The sequence below is a fragment of the Bos grunniens genome, chromosome 4 (assembly GCF_055505025.1).
Source record: "Bos grunniens cultivar Pamir isolate PY7600 chromosome 4, Bosgru_T2T1.0, whole genome shotgun sequence".
In the NCBI taxonomy this organism is placed as follows: domain Eukaryota; kingdom Metazoa; phylum Chordata; class Mammalia; order Artiodactyla; family Bovidae; genus Bos; species Bos grunniens.
This window is the reverse complement of record NC_141168.1, coordinates 7851430-7858954: the sequence shown is the minus strand read 5'-3', so window position 1 is coordinate 7858954 and position 7525 is coordinate 7851430.

Below are 7525 nucleotides of genomic sequence, written 5' to 3'. Positions count from 1 at the left end.
TTATGAAGAGTAAAACTCTTTCCTACCAGATTCCCATTGAGAAGCATCCGCTGCTAAGAGCTTATATGTCCTCTTGGACCTGGAGGAGTCGGGGTGTAAAGGAATGACCTGAGTGGAGCAGGGGAGGAGGGGGTGGTGATGTGGGATGTGGATGGGACACGCCAGGGAGGCAGGAACAGGAGCTGAAAGGCAGGAGGCTGGCCTGGCCAGAGCCGGGCTGTGTGAAGTTGTAGGTGATGAAGATGCAAGGTGAGTCATGACCAGGCCACAGCCAGCCTTCAATGCCAAGACCTTTCCATAGCAGGCTGCCAATCAGCCTGAGACCCGTGGTGCCACAGACCCACTTGTAGCCCCTTCAGATCAGATCAGATCAGTCACTCAGTCATGTCCGACCTTTTGTGACCCCATGAATTGCAGCACGCCAGGCCTCCTTGTCCACCACCAACTCCCTACGTTCACTCAGACTCACGTCCATCGAGTCAGGGATGCCATCCAGCCATCTCATCCTCCGTTGTCCCCTTCTCCTCCTGCCCCCAATCCCTCCCAGCATCAGAGTCTTTTCCAGTGAGTCAACTCTTCGCATGAGGCGGCCAAAGTACTGGAGTTTCAGCTTTAGCATCATTCCTTCCAAAGAAATCCCAGGGCTGATCTCCTTCAGAATGGACTGGTTGGATCTCGTTGCAGTCCAAGGGACTCAAGAGTCTTCTCCAACACCACAGTTCAAAAGCACCAATTCTTCAGTGCTCAGCCTTCTTCACAGTCCAACTCTCACATCCATACATGACCACAGGAAAAACCATAGCCTTGACTAGACAGACTTTTGTTGGCAAAGTAATGTCTCTGCTTTTGAATATGCTATCTAGGTTGGTCATAACTTTCCTTCCAAGGAGTAAGCATCTTTTAATTTCATGGCTGCAGTCACCATCTGCAGTGATTTTGGAGCCCAGAAAAATAAAGTCTGACAATATTTCCACTGTTTCCCCATCTATTTCCCATGAAGTGGTGGGTCCGGATGCCATGATCTTCGTTTTCTGAATGTTGAGCTTTAAGCCAACTTTTTCGCTCTCCACTTTCACTTTCATCAAGAGGCTTTTGAGTTCCTCTTCCCTTTCTGCCATAAGGGTGGTGTCATCTGCATATCTGAGGTTATTGATATTTCTCCTGGCAATCTTGATTCCAGCTTGTGTTTCTTCCAGTCCCTTAGCACGGCTCAAAAGCAGCGAGTGGCTTTCTGAGAGAGGAAATCTGGAGATGACAAGGTTAAGTTAGATGATACTGAAAATGAAGAGCCACAGATGAACAAGGTTATCCTATGGTCCGGGATCTGGGCACCATTCCTGGTTGAGATCTAGTCTGGGAATATTGGGTGATGGCAGAGGGTGAGGGGGAGATGAATCAACTTCCCACCAGGCACAAGATGAACCAGCCTGTGTCTGGGTTTTCCAGTATTGGTCTGTCTGATTGTTATTGTTAGAAAAACACGTAGGGAATTCTCTGGCAGTCCAGTAATTAGAACTCTGTTCTCACTGCCAAGGGCCTGGGTTCAGTCCCTGGTCTGGGAACTAAGATCCCACAAGCTGCGCAGTGTGGACCCCCCAAAAAAAGGAGTGGGGGGGAGGAAATTTGAAAATGTAGCAGCCTTTTATCATCCTGGGACCCTAACAGTTTGGGCAAGGCCATGGCTGTTACTCCAACACTGACTCCTTAGGGAACCGCCGTGGAAGGACATCTCTAGAATGGTAATTCTCAAGGAGTCCTGGGTATGAGACAGAATCTCATGTCCCTCCACGCCATCCACTGAGATTCCCATAGGTCTCCTGTAAGTCTCCTAGTGAGATGCTGGCATCATTTGCCGAAGGCTGAGAACCTCTGCTCATACCCGTTTAGACTTATTTTAAACCCATATCATCCCTCAGCATTATAATTGCTATTAGCTGACTGTCTCCTATTACAAGAGTAGACACCCATTTAAAAGTCAAGAAAGATCTATATCCAGTCTTATAAGATCTATATTCAGTTTTAGAAGTGTAAGCTAGCGTTGGTTACCTGGGTGCATCCCAATGGGATCAATATCCTCTAATGGTAACATAGAGTGTCAAAATCAGCAGTCCTGCCCCACCTCTCAACGATTTGGGGGTGAGGAAAGGTTTATTTTCCTTAGTTAATGCATGCTTTCTGGATTCTCAAATTTACATATCTCTGCCTTAGCTCCCTTCCCCCTTCTGCGGTTCGTCACTCCTAGGATACCCAGAGAAACCCCCAAATCCTAATTTACTCTGGAGGGCAGTTTAGTTTTATCTTTGCTCACGTTCTGCCTTCCAAGCCCTGCCCGGGAGCCCATTTTTTCACAGTTAAAATGCCCAGTAAAACTCTTTTGGTGAACAAAATACTGTTTTCCCTCTAAAAGGAGTTCTGCACCAGTTTTTAATCAATCAATGAAGTTTTGAATAGATTTTACATTGATCCATTCAAAATTCAAAAGGGATAAAAGGATATGCAATAATAAAAAAAATCTTGTCACTCAGATACCCAGTTCCCCTATCTGAGCCTGACCAGTCAACCAAGGAGCAAGGGGAAGTTTCTGGGAGGAATCCAGAATTGTTCACAGATGCAGAGGAGCCACTGAAGCATCAGTCCCCCACGGGGACACAAATGACTCATCTCTGCTCCTTTCTCTGTGTTGGGAGCGTTCTTTCAAGCTAACTTACTCCAAAAAATGGGGGACAAGACTCTTCCTGACTCACATTTATAACTTCACCAGGAAGGAAATTAACCTGCTTCCTCAGCTCAGATTAAAAGGATTCCAGGGATGATCTTAAGTCACAGGCCCACCCCTGGCTCAGTTACTGTGGCCGGGAGGTGAGGGTGCTGTGACTGGGCTGCTTTGAGTCAGATGCCTGCCGTTCACACAGTCACTGTGGGGCTTCCTTGGGGGCTCACTAGTAAAGAATCCACCTGCCAGTGCAGGAGGCATGAGTTCGATCCCTGGTCTGAGAAGGTCCCGCAGGCTGTGGAGCCACTAAGCCTGTGCACCGCAACTGTTGAGCCTGTGCTCTTAGAGTCAGAGCCGCAACCACTGAGCCCACGTGCCTCAGCTAGTGAAGCCCTTGCGCCCTAGAGCTGGTGCTCCCCAGCAAGAGAAGCCACTGAGATGAGAAGCCAGGCGCCGAAACTAGAGAGTAGCCCACCAATGGCTGCGGCTAGAGAGAAACCTGTGCTGTGAGGAAGACCCATCACGGCCAAACATAAATAAAAATAAATAAATAAAACTTTATATTATATACATATTTAAAATTTTATTTTTAAAATACATTTTTATAAAAATAAAATTTTATATTTAAAATTTATGTATATTTATTTTTATGTTTAAATTTTAATATTTTGATTATATCTCTCTCTCTCTCTCTCAAACAGTCACTGTGACCTGGCTGGAATTGTCACTGAACAAGATGGTGGCAGCCCTTTGAATTACATGACTAGAGCCTAGATGAAGCCGTCCCCAAAGGGGAGGGGGTGCCTATATGCTCAGAGGAAGGGAGACGTGCTAGACCAAAGAGGTTAACAGACGTGCTAGGCCGACGAGATTGACAGACATCCACTACACAAATACAGACACTTGAGGTTGGGGTGGGGCAGCTTGAGCCCAAGAGTGTTCATTCTGGGATTCTCACTGACCCAGAAGCTGCGTGGAGCATGCTCCCTAAAGGGTGATTGGTGGGAAAGGAGCAAAAAAGCCATGGTCCCTGCCAGCTAGAGATCTGCAAGGTGGTAAGGGGAACAGACTACAGAGGCAGGTCTCAAAGCTGTGGTCTATAAACGTTCTTGAGTTGAAAAAGACGTTTGGGTGTATGCATATATACATATATATGTTGATATGTATGCTATAAATCATATGATAGACAATTTAAGGGACAAGATAAGTATTTTAAAGCATTATTTTATTTTTATAATTTTATAGATTTATTTTTGGTTGTGTTGGCGCTTCATTGCTGCACGGGCTTTTCTCTAGTTGCGTCCTGCAGGGGCTGCGCTTCGTTGCTGTGCGAGGGCTGCTCATTGCAGTGGTTTCTCTTGCGGGGAGAAGGCGATGGCACCCCGCTCCAGTACTCTTGCCTGGAAAATCCCATGGATGGAGGAGCCTGGTAGGCTGCAGTCCGTGGGGTCGCGAAGAGTCAGACACGACTGAGCGACTTCACTTTCACTTTTCACTTTCATGCATTGGAGAAGGAAATGGCAACCCACTCCAGTGTTCTTGCCTGGAGAATCCCAGGGACGGGGGAGCCTGGTGGGCTGCCATCTATAGGGTCGCACAGAGTCGGACACGACTGAAGCGACTTAGCAGCAGCTCTTGTTGCGGAGCACGGGCTCTAGGGTGCGCAGGCTTCAGTAGTTCCGGCTCCTGGGCTCCAGGACACAGGCTCAGTAGCTGTGGTGCACGGGCTTAGTTCCTCCTAAGCCTTTGGGATCTTCCCAGACCAGGGCTCAAACCCGTATCTCCTGCATTTGTAGGTGAATTCTTTACCACTGAGTCACCAAGGAAGCCCTAAAGCATTATTTTAAACTTTGTATAATTTGTGATTTGAAGAATATTTTTCCATCACTAAAAATGATGGTTTGAGTAAGATAACATAAGGTTACATTCAGCTCTGCAGGTTACATTCATATTCTACAGACATAGAGATGACAGGATCCAAGTACTAAGAGTAAATTTCCTTGATTCCTCTAACACCACTGCCACCAATGGGAATAATTGTGAATGGCACCAAGGTTCATTTAAAGGCTTGTGTCAAGAGCTGAGTGTCATTGGGGAAGGAAGATGGGTGGCTTCTAAGAGATGCAACAAGATGACATTTATCTTGGTGAATTCATTGCAGGTAAGGCATAGAGAGCTTGCCAAAGTGAAAACAAGCCAAAATGAGAAATTACTCGTCACTGAGTGCTTGCTCTATGGCAGGCATTCCGTCACACAAGCACCTTTACTTGTATCTGCTATTTCACAAAGAGTAGTGGGATGAAGCATGCTTCTTGAGCTCTTAACCTGGGACAGGCACTGTTCTAAGCACTTGATTTCAACTAACTCATTTAATCTGCAAACTCACTTAATAACTATGAAATATGTGCTACTATTATTCCTCACTAATAGTGAGGTCATGGAGGTGATGAGAAGTTCAAGACTTGCCCAAGGTCCGCATCTAGTAAGTGGCAGCGCTGGGTTATAGACCCAGGCGCTCTCAGTCCTTGGCCCACTTTCTTTTCTTTTTCTTTGTTTTTACGATTTATTTATTTCATTGTTTCTGGCTGCGGTGGGCCTTCGTTGCTGCACACAGGCTTTCTTTAATTGTGGCCAGCAAGGGCTATTCTTAGTTGCAGAACACAGGCTCTAGGGTGTGTAGGCTCAGTATTTGTGGTTCATGGGCTCTAGGGTGCACGGGCTTCAGGAGTTGCAGCACATGGGTTCATTAGTTGTGGCTCTCAGATTCTAGAGCACAAGCTCAGTGGTTGTGGTATGTGGGCTTAGTTGCTAGGTGGCCTGGGGGATCTTCCCAGACCAGGGATTGAACTGGTGTCCCTTGCATTGCAAGGAGTCTTCTTAACCGCTGGACCACCAGGTGAGTCCCTCAGCCCACTTTCTAAACTGCCGCACCATCTCTGCAAGCCGATCAGACTGCAAACCTCTGCTCGGTGCTGCCTCCCTTGACACTGGAAATTTGATGTGAATATTTTTCTAGAGTTTCAGGCTTGGATGCTGAATCCAGCTGACTCAGAAACTGATGGATAAGCCAGAGTGTCAGTTTAATAATGTCCATGGGTGGTCTGGATATTTGCATCAGCCTGACCGACATGTTTCCCAGAAGCTACACGGGAACCTACATTAGAAGTTTCATTAGAAGTCTCACTGGTGCGCACGTGAATTCAGTAACTGAACCATTTAATGATCTTGGTATCCTATGTCCTGATATGTCTGCCTTCACAATCTTGATACTTTTTTTTTCTATCTGACAGTAAATTTTTGTTGGTTTGAGACATATCTCAGCCAATTTTCTCAGCCCATCCCATTTTTTCTTTAGGTATATTAATGATTCAATTGCTTGTGGATCTGGTTGCTCTGGGCATCATGCCTGCTCTTGGAGTTGACTTTTCCTAGCCCTATTTTTTGATTCACCATTCAATCATCCAAAACTATTTATGAACATTTCTGTGTGCAAGAAATGGAGGATAACAGTGGAGGGCTTATCCACTGTTATGGATTATCCACTATCCATAATTACATTATGCATAGTAATTAGTTTGCATAATTACTATGCAAACTAATGGGAAAATGAGGTTATTTCAGATAGTGACAAATACCCTGAAAAATTATTAGGTAACAACACTGAGTGTTGGGATGGAGGAGGGTGTTGGGCTGTAGACAGTGTGGTCAGGGGATATCTCTCAGAGGAGGTAAAGTCTGAACTAAGCCCTCATGCTAAGGAGTCAGTCACATGAACATACTTTTCTGTTGATCTTAAGATTTTAGTTCTCAGGGAAAGTGCTTCATGCCTATCATTCAAAGTGGAAATTCATCGCCTGTCTCTATGGAGACAATGCGGCATGAATCACACAATCATCATTGCATTAGTGCTGTGTATCGTGTGCTCAAACGGTAAAGCAGCCATGCTTTTCAACCCAAAACTCAGAATGCGTAGTTTAATATGAAGCATGTAGGCTGGATGTGCTCTCTTGGATTTTCCAAAGCATGATTACTATCACTGATAGGCTTCAGTGGGATGGTCTGGGCACCTAACCCCCTGTTGATATGAGAAATGTGTTTCTGGTTTCTAAAAAGCAAAGTAACAGGTGTATTTTTGAATAAAACTGCTTGCCGTTTGGGAGCATGTCTCTTTTCCCCAACCAGATTACAAGTTCTTCCCTCAGAGAAATGTCTGAGTTTTACATTTTTAAAAAACTTTTTATTTTATATTGGAGTATCGCCAACAATATATATACTACAATATGGACTTCCCTGGTGACTCAGATGGTAAAGCATCTGCCTGCAATGCGGGAGACCCGGGTTCAATCTCTGGGTCAGAAGATCTCCTGGAGAAGGAAATGGCAACCCACTCCAGTATTCTTGCCTGGAAAATCCCTTGGACAGAGGAATCTGGTATGCTACAGCCTATGAGGTCGCAAAGAGCCGGACACGACTGAGACTTCACTTTCACTTTCATAGCCAATAATACTGTGATAGTTTCAGGTGGACAGTAAAGGGACTCAGCCATGGGTATACATTTATCTATTCTTCTGCCATGGGTTTCCCTTGTGGCTCAGCTGGTAAGAATCCACCTGCCATGTGGGAGACCTGGGTTTGATCCCTGGGTTGGGAAGATACCCTGGAAAAGGGAAACGCTACCTACTCCGGTATTCCGGCCTGGAGAATTCCATGGACTGTATAGTCCGTGGGGTCGCAAAGAGTCGGACACGACCGAGCGCCTTTCACTTTCACTTCTTTCATTCTCCCCCATGAGTTTTATACGTTTTTTAATCC